The sequence below is a fragment of the Odontesthes bonariensis genome, chromosome 15 (assembly GCF_027942865.1).
Source record: "Odontesthes bonariensis isolate fOdoBon6 chromosome 15, fOdoBon6.hap1, whole genome shotgun sequence".
NCBI lineage: Eukaryota > Metazoa > Chordata > Actinopteri > Atheriniformes > Atherinopsidae > Odontesthes > Odontesthes bonariensis.
In genome coordinates, this window is record NC_134520.1 from 33124987 (window position 1) to 33139250 (window position 14264).

Here is a 14264-nt window from a genome sequence, read left to right on the forward strand (position 1 = left end):
GCATTCGTAAACCACGCCTCAAATACGAGAAAATGCACACCTAGTTCCCAGACCACCATCTCATCGAGATGTGGACGCGTCAGCCAGGCTAAGGTCCGTAGTGAATATGGACTAAGCGGCATTGGGGGAATAAAGATGCTATCTCAGCTGGTTGATTGAGTCAAACGGTTTGTAGCATATATGCAACAATAGGCTTTAAGGGGTTAAGTAGGAATTGTATTTTTACTGCAGTGTAGCAACGTGGAAAAGTGTTTGAGCTCAAGTCTACAACTTTAAAACAGGAAATAGGTGCAAGGATTTCTTGAAATGCATACAAACATCAATGTAAATACAGTCAACAAGACAACAAAAACAGAGTTTGCACAGTTCTAAGGAGCTTTTAAGTGAATATTTGTTCACACCTCATATTTGTCCTGCACCTTTTGTTCATTAAGTCCTGTATTTGGGTTATTTCTCTCTTTTTCCTCTGGCCCTGAATCACTACATTATCCAGTCTAATTATATGGTCAACTTTTATGACAAGGAGTCAATTAAAAATAATCTTAAATCATCTTAATTCATGATAAAAACAGCTATGGTAGTTCTGATGGTGTTGAGAATTTAATTAGCTGTGAATTACATGTGAAAGATAGATCATTTAACGGTATGACAGGACTGTTTCTATCCCTTTAAGGGATCATTGATCGTCATTATCAATGATTTCAGTTGTATCTTTGGGCTCTTGTGCTTTTGATTAGAATATCTTCCCTAATCACTCTCCTTTTAGGGTTCTTCTCCATCTCTGCCACCTGCTGAGGAGAACATTTGCTCCACTTTCTTCAGCAGCTGGTTGCAAAATGTTGCTTCTGCTTCCCTTTATTTGTTCCCAGCAGACGACGTGTGATGTGTGTAATCATCTCCACTTTGCTTTCCTCTGGCGGTTTGAAAAATGTTCAATCTTTATCGTTGAAGATGAAAATGGATGAAATGAGCACGCATTTACAACAGCGGGATTTGTCCTTTTTGTTCGAAGTTGCAGCCCAATTTAAAATGATTCACGGGTATCTTTGCAGTCCTGTTTCTGTTGAACATGAACAAGAACCAGACTGATGTGGGGCTCCAGGTTCAGTTCCCTGCTGGGACACTGACGTGTGCCAAATCAGTCAGTGGGGTCACATGGCACTGAAAGGATCGGATTATTGGCTAAATTACAATCAGACTGATTATTAAGTGCATGTAGACACCTTAATCTGACTATAAATTGGATCAGATCGGATTCAGACCCCGAGATAACTGGGCTGAAAGTCACTCTAAACCTGCTTGTAGACGCTGAAGCACGTGGTGAATCAGACTTTGCATTCTGCGCATGCTCCAGATGTTTTCCCGGGGTCGTGACCCGGAAGTCAAAGGAGACGATATTCCTGTTGTTGTCGCCGTCAGAAAGAAACAAACAACGCGATGGAGAATGCGCCGTTGGGCATCGAGTTTGTGCAACAAGCAGCTCATCACAGACCAAAAGTAGAGGGACGTAGCTTCATCTGGCTCTGCGTTCTCCATCTTTCTCCAATGCCTGAGTTTGTTATTGTTGTTGGTGGTGAAGAGGTCAACAGGAAGTGGCTCTATTAGCAACAGTTGGAACGGGTACAGCGCCACCTATCACACCGGGGTATAGGGCTGAGCAATTTTATCGATCAGATAAAGGCTATCTATAGCTAAAGGCTATACACTACTTTTGGATTCATTTTTGGATTTTGCGTACAAATGCGATTAATCGTGATTAATCAGGGAAATCATGTGATTAATTAGATTAATCGCACATAGTTAGATTAATTATCCTACTTCCAGCAGGATAATGCACCGTGTCACAACGCTCAAATCATCTCAAACTGGTTTCTTGAACATGACGATGAGTTCCCTGGACTCCAACGGCCTCCACAGTCACCAGATCTCAGTCCAACAGAGCAGCTTTGGGATGTGGTGGAACGGGAGATTCTCATCATAGATGTGCAGCCGACACATCTGCAGCAACTGCCTGATGCTATCATGCCAATATGGACCAAAATCTCTGAGGAATGTTTCCTTAACTAAACTATAAAATTTGTTTTCTGGGACACAAATTTGTAGTTTTTCTTATTTTTTTCTATAGTTTCAGAAGGACAGAGAAAAAAATTTAGTCATTAAATGCCACTTAGGCTTAGAAAAAAACACTTCTCACTTCTCACAACATACGCTTGTGCTTAACAGACATACACCCAAAAATATAAACTTGTTTTTTTGTAACTCGATAGCTGTTGGTGTGCAGAGAAAGTGGCAAAAATAGAAGTGGTCGTTTCACAGGTGGAGGCCTCGGGGACATGTGGCGGTTACACAATATGCCGACGCTCTCGGGAGATGTTTCAAACAAAAGAAGCTTCTGGGAACACGACAGTTACACAATCCAGCTTTTTGAGTGATTTCTGAGGTGTCCCTTACGTGTCATATCCCACCCAAGGTTGTATAAATTATACACATTACATAAGAAGCCTCACATCTGGGGTGGGAGCCTGTCATCCATATTGTGGTGTCACTAACACACTGACTTACATAAGCGAGCATCATCCAATTCAGACGCCTTCCCTGAGGAATCGGTGAGGCGTCGTCGGAGTGGTCGACCTGTATCATGTTTATCCTCCTCAGATTACCATCATAAACACGGAACACTATGAGCTTTAGATGTGAGTCATAAATATCTGTTATATTTCAGATTAACGCTCATGTAATATCTTTATCTCTCAGAAACGCCTTCTTAACTGAGAGGTTGATAAGCAGCTGCTGTTGTGTAACGGGAAACTCGTTCACATGATTTTACTTCCAGCTGTGATTTGCATGAACTTTGTGATTTAGGATGTCATTATTTTACGATCATCGCTCAAACTGGTCGCCCAAGAACTGCTTTAATCTTACAACTTCTGATCCTTTTGTTATTAAACTGCTAGGTCCCGCATCCTCATAACTCTTCAATTATGGCACAACTTGCGGCTTCCATTTTGCATCCCGTGAAAGAGTCATTACTGTGATATTTCATAATTATTACGTGTTGCATGTTGTAAAACACTCACAAGAAGGCAGGAAGGGTGTTTGTTGGTGTCACACCGCAGAATGTCGAACAAAGTTCAAGTCTCATTAAACCTAATATCCTCCAACCACATTGTGGCATCACTTCTTCTTCTTCTTTCGGCCTCTCCCTTTATCAGGGGTCGCCACAGCGAGTCGATCTCGCATCACTCAGTGGGTCTACATGCTGAGATTAATTCCATTATTACTATAGTTGGGTTATGCTCCTTATTTGAGCAAGGGGAATTAATTATCCTTGGATATATGGCAGTGAATGAATGGAATCATAGGCACAAAGCGTGTCATACCCCGGTAGGGCTGTAGCTATACACTAATCTCACGATACGATACACGATATTCAGCCAACGATACGATTCGATTCGAAACGATTCAATACGATTCGATACGATTTGATTCAATTTGATACGATTCGATACGATACGATTCAATACGATTCGATATGATACGATACGATTCGATACGATTTGATTCAATACGATTCGATACGATTTGATTCAATACGATTCGATACGATTTGATTCACTTTGATACGATTCGGTACGATACGATTCGATATGGTACAATACGATACGATACGATACGATTTGATACGATTTGATACGATACGATACGATTCGATTTGATACGATACACTTACATAATTTTCTGGAGGAAAAAAAGGGACAGTGTGATTTTATATGAATCTTTGCTGATTGGACTGTTGGTCCGACCTTTGAACCGGAAGGATGACACAGCCAGACAAACAGAAACAAACAAACATGTCACAAACGTGAGAGCTGTGCACTTTATACAACATTTTTATGAACTAATTTATCACTGTTTTGTAGAATGTGACCCCCTGGCATTGTATTGTATTACCTTAATGTTCTGCGTTTTCACTAATTGTAACTAATCTGACTTTTTAATAAAGTTTGCTTTAAAAAAAAAATTTTATTTAAATTTAAATTTAAAAAATTAAATTTAAATTAAAAAAAAAAAAAAAAAAAAGGATACCCGCGGCTGAAAAATCAATACTTTATCGGGAAGCGAAATATCGATATATATCGCAGAATCGATCAAATTGCTCAGCCCTAGTACCGGCTGTGTGTTCACCTGTTGCAGACACAGCGGGAGATGCCAGCCCTGATGCTGTTCATCCAACAACTTATTTTATACCTCTGCAGGCTTCCTTCCTCTGATTTCACAGAGTTAATAGCTTTCAGATTCCAAATCTGAGACTTCCAGCTGTTCAACTTAGTGTCGATTCAGTTGATTTTACATGCACATGATTGTTTGTGAGAGCACTTAGTTTCATCACAGCTGAGATTTGTAAAGGCGAGCTTTATGAGTCTGCACGCACACGTCCGTCTTTGTGAGCACACGCAGTTTTAGAAACTCCGCACAATCTGAAGTTCTACGCCTCAGATGGAGAGCATTACATGGTTAAAGACAGGAACTGTTTGTGTTTTTGGTCTCTGGCAGGGTAACCACAGGGCAAATGAAGTAATGCATGTCAGTGTACCCACGCAGGATGGCGTGACTGGCACAGCCTGCCTCTAAAAAGAGGTGTCGAAAACCTCTCTGCTCAGTTTTACTCCATCCATGTCCTCCAGGTTGTCAGTGTCTTTGTTTACCTCAAAGCCAGAGAAAGAGAGTGACGCTATACAGCTGAATAAGTATTTATGAACTATCTGCTTGTAAAAGGGTATTTTCTCCTCTCCGCTAACATTCGTTGGTCCCTTCTTTCCCTACTCACCGCTATCGACTAATCAACTTGTCTGAAATCTAACTCCCTCGGGTTCAGGGATCAGGGAAAACCTTAATTATCCCCAAGGTGCAATTTGTTATACAGCCTGGAGTACAAAGCAAACCATCAAACATGGGCAATAAATGCATCACGGTTAATGAAGGAATAAATTGCCTTTTAATGGGAATCACAGGGTTTCATTTAGGAAACCAGCAGCAGCTGCAACAAAGTCATTTTGGAGGCTGTTGGTCCCACATGAAGCAGACTAATAGGAGCAAGTACAACTCTGACCCACTTAGAATAACGGACTGAAGGCTTCAACAGTTTGACTTCACCTGCAACCTTTTGTTTTTAAGAGCAAACTTTCTGCCAACCGCAAGATCAACTAGCTAGACAAGCTATATAGTTACTCTAGATGGGATTTCCTTGGCTTCTAGTCCTACAGTGAGGAGCCTTGGAGTTATTCCTGAACAGAATTTATCCTTTGACTCACATAAAAAACAGTTTCCTAGGACTGCCTTCTTTTATCTTCGTAATATCGTTAATGTTCTTAATGACCGAGCTCCATCACATCTTAAAGTTGGATATTTTCCCAACAGAGCACTTTGCTCACTGCAGGTTTACTTGTTGTTCCCAGAGTTTCTAAAAGTAGAATGGGTGGCAGAGCCTTCAGTTATCAGGCCCCTCTCTGTGGAACCAGCTGCCAGTTTATGGAGGCAGAGCCTTCTGTTATCAGGCCCCTCTCTGTGGAACCAGTTGCCAGTTTGGGAGGCAGAGCCTTCAGTTATCAGGCCCCTCTCTGTGGAACCAGTTGCCAGTTTGGGAGGCAGAGCCTTCAGTTATCAGGCCCCTCTCTTGTGGAATAAGCTGCCAGTTTGGGAGCCAGAGCCTTCAGTTATCAGGCCCCTCTCTTGTGGAACCAGCTGCCAGTTTGGGAGGCAGAGCCTTCAGTTATCAGTGGAACCAGCTGCCAGTTTGGGACGCAGAGCCTTCAGTTATCAGGCCCCTCTCTGTGGAACCAGCTGCCAGTTTGGGAGGCAGAGCCTTCAGTTATCAGTGGAACCAGCTGCCAGTTTGGGACGCAGAGCCTTCAGTTATCAGGCCCCTCTCTGTGGAACCAGCTGCCAGTTTGGGAGGCAGAGCCTTCAGTTATCAGGCCCCTCTCTGTGGAACCAGCTGCCAGTTTGGGAGGCAGAGCCTTCAGTTATCAGGCCTCTCTCTGTGGAACCAGCTGCCAGTTTGGGAGGCAGAGCCTTCAGTTATCAGGCCCCTCTCTGTGGAACCAGCTGCCAGTTTGGGAGGCAGAGCCTTCAGTTATCAGGCCCCTCTCTGTGGAACCAGCTGCCAGTTTGGGAGGCAGAGCCTTCAGTTATCAGGCCCCTCTCTGTGGAACCAGCTGCCAGTTTGGGAGGCAGAGCCTTCAGTTATCAGGCCTCTCTCTGTGGAACCAGCTGCCAGTTTGGGAGGCAGAGCCTTCAGTTATCAGGCCCCTCTCTGTGGAACCAGCTGCCAGTTTGGGAGGCAGAGCCTTCAGTTATCAGGCCCCTCTCTGTGGAACCAGCTGCCAGTTTGGGAGGCAGAGCCTTCAGTTATCAGTCCCCTCTCTGTGGAACCAGCTGCCAGTTTGGCCTCAGGAAGCAGACACCCTCTCTACCTTTAAGACCAGGCTTAAACTTTCCTTTCTGATAAAGCTTATAGTTAGGGACGGCTCAGGTGACCCTGAAACATCCCATAGTTAAGCTGTTATAGGCCCAGACTGCTGGGGCAGCTCCCATGATGCACCTCTCCTCCCTCTGCTCTCTTTCCTCTCCATGTACATGTGACATTATTGTGGTCATTAACTGGTGTTTCCCTGTTCCAACAGGTATCCTTTGAATGGTGTTACAGTGTTTTTTCCTCTTTTCTGTCCTCTCAAATACCAGCTGGTGGAGGCGGATGGCCACCCTTCCTGGTTCTGGTTCTGATGGAGGTTTCTTCCTGTTGTTTCTCTCCACAGTCGCCTCGTGCACGCTCAGGACGTGAGATTGGACTAAGGAGAACTTTCGCTGCAATCTGTTGGTTTCCTTAGCTTGGAAATTGTTTTTGAATTGGCTCTATATGAATGAATTGGATTCTTTTTTTAAATTTAATCAATTGGATTACGATTACAATGAAGTGAACTCAAATTAGCTTGAATTGGACTGTATTATTCAATTGCCTTGAGATGACATTTACTGTAATTTGGCGCTTTATAAATAAAACTGAATTGAATTTAAATTGAATTGAACTCCCAGCTTCCCAAGACCACATGTGGAAGTTGGGTAGGAAACTGAATGTTGCCTCCTGATGCATCCATCGGTGTGTGTGTGTGAATGTGTTACCTAAACACCACACAATGTACTGTATATTTGCAAAATGCATATTAAAATTGTAAAAATAAGAATGCTGGTTCCAGAAATAACCCTTTCCAAACTTTTCCTCACAATAAATGCATCAGTATTACCTGAAATAGCACTTAAAGTGTTAACTCTTTTCTTTTAATTGGTCTGGCCCCTATAAGTTGTATTTTATTATTATGGGTGTCAAATGATTGCGTTAATTGCGATTAATTAATTACAGCCGTATTTAACGCGTTGTGTTTTAATCGCGTTAATCTATTTTTAATCGTAATTAATGCAGTTCTATGCCCTTCTTCAAGGGAAAAAGTCCGGCTGCAGGCATCATTAGAATACATTTCGTGACGATTTAATGAAATTCCATGAGACTTGTGTGAGAGTGTTTGTGCCTTAAAGCTGGGTTTAAACCCTCAAACTGAAATTAAGATCACTTGACACCACTGAGAGTAGTTTTTTAGAAAAAAGGTGAGGTAAAAGCTGGTTTGTACTGGCCAGAACAGACACAAAAATGATTAGGGCTGGGCGAGTTAACTCGTTATTATCGGGTTAACTCATTAATTATTTAACGCCGATAAATATTTTATTGCACATTAACGCAGGTTTTATTTTATTTATTTATTAATTTTTTTAATTAAAAAAACAAAGAAACGTTTTTTTGGGGGGCTTTTGAGCCTTTAATGGATAGGAAAGTTCAGAGAGACAGGAAGCAGGAGGCAGAGAGAGGGGGAACAACATGCAGCACAGGGCCGTCCAATACGGGACTTGAACCGGGGCCAGCTGCAGCGAGGACTATAGCCTCTTGTACACTACGCCACAAACCACCCCTGTTTTATTATTTATTTTATTATTGTAAAAGTCTGTTGCTCACAGGCTTTTATTTTGTAAAAGTCTGCTGCTCACAGGCTTTTATTTTGTAAAAGTCTGCTGCTGTCTGCTGTGGAACCTGAAAAGAAAGTAATTGGCGGATCCACCAAACCTGGAGAAGGGTACGGAACTTTTACTCGGCCATTTTCATTTTAAAGTTCTTCCAGACGGCGGAGTCGACAGAACCAAAGTCATCTGTAAACACTGCCAAGTTGAATTGTCTTCTCAGCGTAGTAGTTCCAGTCTAAAATATCACTTAAAGGCAAAACACACAACTGATAGCAGCAAGTCATTCAAGGAAACAGACAGTGGAGCGAGGCTTCTACATAAAAACTACAGAAAGATGCTGATGTTAAAAGTGTGTTTGCACAACAAATGTTATGGCACTTTCATTCATATGGCAGCACATTTAAAATAAAGCTAAATGCTAAAAGCTATACACTACTTTTGGATTCATTTTTGGATTTTGCATACAAATGCGATTAATCGTGATTAATCAGGGAAATCATGTGATTAATTAGATTAAAAATTTTAATCGTTGCCCAGCCCTAATTATTATACTATTTCTGTTTATAATCTTTCATTCCTGAGTGATCCGTCCCTGCCTCTCTGCCCTCCTGACCTCCATCTCCACAACTTTCCACACACTGAGCCCGGGGGCTAAAGTGTGAACCTGCTGAACCATCGAGTAAAATAAGGCCTGGAACAACAAGTTTTCTTTCTCCCACTGTCACGCTGAGCTCTTCACACTCCAGGTGCCCCCAGACACACCTAATAGCTCTACAATGTGAAACACCCTCATACTGCAGCATGCAACTCTTATGGTTCACCTGCAGGACAGGGGAGCTGTGAACTTTTGGTCCAGGGTTGATCAGTCACGAAGGGGGGGAGGGGGGGAGAAACCAAAAGCAACATGCGCCTTAACTGCTTGAGTGACTGGCCAAACAAATGCTGAAGGTAACAGTCAGAGCTCGTATGAAGTGTATCTGCTGACATTACCGATTACACGGGCCTATCTGCTGCTGCTCAGTTGTTATCAAATCAAATCAAATTTATTTGTAGCACATTTCATGTACAAAACAAAGTGCTTTACATAAAATAAAAGCATTGCAACAGGGAGTGGAAGAAGCATTAAAAATACATCAAATATATATTTTTTATTATTATTTATTTATTTAGTCATTTATTATTATTATTATTAGTAGTAGTAGTAGTAGTAGTATTTGTATTAGAATTGGTATTATTATTCTTGTTGTTGATATACAATCATTGTAAATATTAATAATCTTTTGAGCTACTTGACTAATTTCAATTTCCCCCATTGGGGGATGAATAAAGTATTTTTATATTCTATTCTATAAAGAGAAACAAATAAAATCATTTAAATTAATTTAAAAACAAGCAACAGTCCAGATAAATTCAAAGATATCGTGCAGATTTCATGCATAGACACATGAGAACAGAAGTGTTTTTAACCTGGATTTAAAAATGTCTCCATTTGGTGAAAGTTTAATCTCCACTGGGAGTTTGTTCCACTTGTTTGCAGCATAACAGCTAAATGCTGCTTCTCCATGTTTAGTCTGGACTCTGGACTGGACCAGCTGACCTGAGTCCTTGGATCTACGAGCTCTGCTGGCTTTATATTCTCTGAACATATATGTTAGCGGGAGAATGAGCACGTGTTCAAGCATTAAAGGGATAGTTCGCCTCTTTTGACATGAAGCTGTATGACATCCCATATCAGCAACATCATTTCTGAACATCTTCTTACCCCCTGCTGCGTCCTGTGAGCCGAGTTCCAGCCTCGTTTTGGCGTTGATGAAGGTAGTCCGGCTAGTTGGCTGGGGTTTAAAAAATAAACCTGCCTGCTGTGTAGACCGAGCAGTCCCCTGCTTCTGAGCAGCAAACACTGTAACAGGCGCGGCTATCGCTAGGTGGCTGAACGCAGTGATACGAAGGGAGAGAAAATAGGGCCAAGCGATTGTGAGGTCTGACTTTTTCCTGGAGAACGATTTTGTGATGCAAATGTATTACTCTGTTGAACGCATATTGTTTTGAGAAGCAAAACGCTTTATTTTTTAAACCCCAGCCAACTAGCCGGACTACCTTCGTCAACACCAAAACTAGGCTGGAACTCGGCTCACAGGACGCAGCAGGGGGTAAGAAGATGTTCATAAATGATGTTGCTAATATGGGATGTCATACAGCTTCATGTCAAAAGAGGCGAACTATCCCTTTATGTCACTGAATCAAATCACAAAAAGGATTGTTTAGTCAGATAAACAGCCGTCTTGTTTGAAATCTCACTTTCGGCAGCTCAGAAAGCACCTGAACACCTACAGTTAAAAGTACGAGAGACACACACAAAGCATGACAAGCGACATGCCACTCAGAAACCTGCACTATTATGAGAGGTAACAATGCCGTGCATATGCAAAGCAGTGATGTCTGAGCACCTTTATTGTGTTCATTCGCAGCAGTAAGTTGCTGAGGAACGGGCCTGCTGTAGATTAGGCGCCGTTACAGCGACCCTTGCAGCTAATCCTTGCACACGCGCCACTGGGAATGTTCCACTCCCAAGACACAGGCTTGGATTAAAGCTCGGAGTTATCGACATGTGCGACGCGCACACAAAGGGAGCGCCATTAACATAGAGAACGACACGAGCTGCTCCCCTTTGTGCAGGGGCAGACGAGGCTGCTTCTGCATAAACAGATCCGGCATCGGAGAAACAGGCAAGAAGTCAAATTTGCTCTCATAGCTCCAAACCTCTTAGACCCAGCACGGCTACATTAAAATGACAAAAGCTGCAAACTTTGCTTTTTTTTGTTGTCGTTGTCATCACGAACCCCTCGTAAACTCGGGAAAACATCCTTTCATATTCAAAATGCGATTCTCCCGGTTTCCCCACGGGGATCATTTAACTTTTATCCTTCTTATAATGACTGAAAACACAGTTCTGCTCCAACAACAAAAGCAGCTGTTTGTGGATGTTAAGTGCATTTAAGGCTTCATGTTGATATAAAGTTGAAGCTTTAGTTTTCCTCTTGGGTGATCCAAATCTCATGTTTCAAAGTTTCCAAAAGCTTTTTTCCCCCTTCTTATTTATCTCCCCCTTGTGTGTGGAAATCAATAACAATTTCAGGGAGCTGGTTAGACCGTGTTACATTACAACACTTTCTCACTTATTACGCCGCATAATTATGCAGATACTTATGGTTTTATTTGTCTGGGCGCTGAAAACTTCTGTTCTCCATCTCGTAAAGTTGAGATTACATGATTTATTTGAGGTGCTTAAAGCTTTAGAGGCTAAACAACGTCTATTCTTATGGGAAAACTTTTTAGAAATTGGGAGTTTTCTTGTTAGTTATATTCTATGTTTCCCTCAGTTGTGATGAATGTGTTTGCAATGATTTAGATAATCCCGTATTTCCATTTGTTCTCTTTATCAGTTCATTTCGGTGAATTTAATGATGATTTATCCTAAAAGGGAAATTATATAGTTAGAGTAGCAGAAATAAATTACCCACTGGCTCTGATGCCGATGCCCCAACAGATGGCTGCAAAGCAGATTTCAGTCTCCAGCACAAATTTATGAAAGATGAGCAGCATTTTGGGGGGAAAAAGCTTTCTCTTGAGGTAGAGTCTATGCCGTCCAGGTGAAGTCCCATGGATCTATAATCCAAAGTGGTTACCCAGCTCTCTGTTTTCAGCTTCTCGATGCACCCAACAGAGTATTTCTGGAGGTTTCAGGTCTCTGAGCTGTACTGAAGGTCTGAGGCGTAGAGACTGAAGAGAAACGTGCTGCCAACCACCTTCTCAGACAAACAACCCTTCAGTCTGCTCTGTTTATGAGGCAGTCAATAATCCAGGCAAGTGTGAGGGCATCTATCTCTACTTTTAGAGCAGCTCACGCAGCTATGTGGGCTAATTTGTGTTAAAAAGCACTGGAAAAAATAAAAGAACATGATCCTCACAGTGCTTCCTGCTTTGTCCAGATGAGAGTTATTTATGAAAGAAGCGGATGATGGCATCTTCAACCCCAAACCCAGGACGATCAACATACTGCAATGGATGTATGATAATTAGATAATTGGCTAAATTACAATAAGATTGAGTTATTAAGTGCATATAGACACCTTAATCGGACAAGAAATTGGATCGAATCAAGTTACTTGCGATCGGATTAAGACCCCGAGATAACTGGGTTGAAAGTCACTCTAAACCTGTTTGTAGACGCTGAAGCACGTGTATACACGTATAAAAACATGGCGCCAAAACCCCATGTTCATGACAGAAACATCTCAGAGCATGAAAGGATCGGATTATTGGCTAAACTACAATCAGACTGAGTTATTAAGTGCATGTAGACACCTTAATCTGACTATAAATTGGATCGGATCGGATTCAGACCCCGAGATAACTGGGTTGAAAGTCACTCTAAACCTGCTTGTAGACGCTGAAGCACGTGGTGAATCAGACTTTGCGTTCTGCGCATGCTCCAGATGTTTTCCCGGGGTCGTGACCCGGAAGTCAAAGGAGACGATATTCCTGTTGTTGTCGCCGTCAGAAAGAAACAAACAACGCGATGGAGAATGCTCCGTTGGGCATCGAGTTTGTGCAACAAGCAGCTCATCACAGACCAAATGTAGAGGGACGTAGCTTCATCTGGCTCTGCGTTCTCCATCTTTCTCCAATGCCTGAGTTTGTTGTTGTTGTTGGTGGTGAAGAGGTCAACAGGAAGTGGCTCTATTAGCAACAGCTGGAATGGGTACAGCGCCACCTATCATACCGGGGTATGACACGCTTTGTGCCTCTGATCCCATTCATTCACCGCCATATATCCAAGGACAATTACCCTAGCTCAACTCATTCTTATTGTAATTTAGCCAATTATCTGATCCTTTCAGTGCCATGTGACCCCACTGACTCTGACTCCCCTTCTCCTTGAAGCCAGTGATCTTCTGCATCCTCCCCACGCTGTTCCGCTGGAGCTTGATTTCCAACTTTTGTCTGCACTCTCCCATCTTATTCCTCAGCAGTTTCTACACACTCCTCTTTTTTATGTTTACAACAGCTTTCTCAGATCACTGGTGAGACAACCCCTGGTGGGTGGGAATGATATTCTCCACACAGAAGTTGATGTAATCTGTTGCACATTAAATCACAGCATTGATATCACCTCCATGTGGCTTACAGAGAGCACGACTGCAGGGTTTCTTCAGCTTCCTGTGAGAACCTCCTCTCAGTTGGTTCGGTCATGGTTGTGGCAGATGTATGACTGGTTTGTGCATCACTTTGCAGGGCCCATAGAAACCATCATTAAACAGTCGTGGAAAGACAATAGGATGAATAGTGCAGATTAAATGGGATTGTCTTTTGTTACACAGCAAACCTTTGTAAGTAATGCATTTCTGTGGGAGGTTTCTTGTGTTTCCCTGCTGTCTGTTCATGAAAACACTAAAGAACTGACGTTCCTAACGAGCTCTTTCTCTAACCTGGAAGTTTAGATGCCTGAACCTACTCTTAACCTAATGATAATAGATATAATAATTAGGGCTGGGCAACTATTAAAATGTTTAATCTAATTAATCTCATGATTTCCCTGATTAATCGCGATTAATCGCATTTGTACGCAAAATCCAAAAATGAATCCAAAAGTAGTGTATAGCTTTTAGCATTTAGCTTTATTTTAAATGTGCTGCCATATGAATGAAAGTGCCATAACATTTGTTGTGCAAACACACTTTTAACATCAGCATCTTTCTGTAGTTTTTATGTAGAAGCCTCGCTCCACTGTCTGTTTCCTTGAATGACTTGCTGCTATCAGTTGTGTGTTTTGCCTTTAAGTGATATTTTAGACTGGAACTACTACGCTGAGAAGACAATTCAACTTGGCAGTGTTTACAGATGACTTTGGTTCTGTCCACTCCGCCGTCTGGAAGAACTTTAAAATGAAAATGGCCGAGTAAAAGTTCCGTACCCTTCTCCATGTTTGGTGGATCCGCCGATTACTTTCTTTTCCTGTTCCACAGCAGACAGCAACAGACTTTTACAAAATAAAAGCCTGCCCCCTGCTTCCTGTCTCTCTGAACTTTCCTATCCATTAAGGGCACAAAAGCCCCCCCCAAAAAATTGACGAGTTAACACGATAATAACGAGTTAACTCGCCCAGCCCTAATAACAATGTTCTGCCTGCTTCCTAA